Source organism: Nanorana parkeri, unplaced genomic scaffold, assembly GCF_000935625.1.
Source record: "Nanorana parkeri isolate BGI_ZX_2015 unplaced genomic scaffold, ASM93562v1 scaffold3074, whole genome shotgun sequence".
Classification (NCBI taxonomy): domain Eukaryota; kingdom Metazoa; phylum Chordata; class Amphibia; order Anura; family Dicroglossidae; genus Nanorana; species Nanorana parkeri.
The window spans coordinates 20,884-21,540 of NW_017309342.1; positions in this window are offsets into that span (position 1 = coordinate 20,884).

Here is a 657-nt window from a genome sequence, read left to right on the forward strand (position 1 = left end):
TCGCGCGACATCTTCCTATTGGGCTGTATGCAATCAGGAGCAATATCGCTCAAAATCGCTCTAAAAAAGGGTCATGTAGAAGCGACAAGCTACCAGCGACGAGCTACAAGCGATATTGAGCGATATTGAGCGACATTGAGCGACGAGATGTGAACAGCTACATTGAAATGTATTGGTGAAGCTACATAGAGCGATATAGTGCGGAAATATGAGCGATATCGCTACAAAAATGTGAACGGGTCCTTAGGCCCCGTTCACATATAGCGACATACCTTTTGCAGCGGATCCGCACGGCCGGGATAGCGCGACTTTCGGGGCGACGTTCCAGCGACGATCCAGCGACGGTAGCGCGACCTTCCCCGTCGGGCTCCATAGAAAAAAAGTAAAATCGCGCAAAATCCGCCGAAAAAAGGGTCCGGTAGAAGCGACTTGCGACCGCGACGAGCGACGCGCGACATGGAGTTAAGACAGCTCCATTGAATAACATTGGCCAGCGACTTCTCGCGATATCGCGCGGCAAAAATGCGCGATATCGCGGCGGAAATCGCGCGACAATTCGCTATATGTGAACGGGGCCTTAGTCTGTAGGGTTCAGTATTGGGTTGGCTCTGCCCTCTAATGGCATCCCAGTCTTAGTCTGTAGGGTTCAGTATTGGG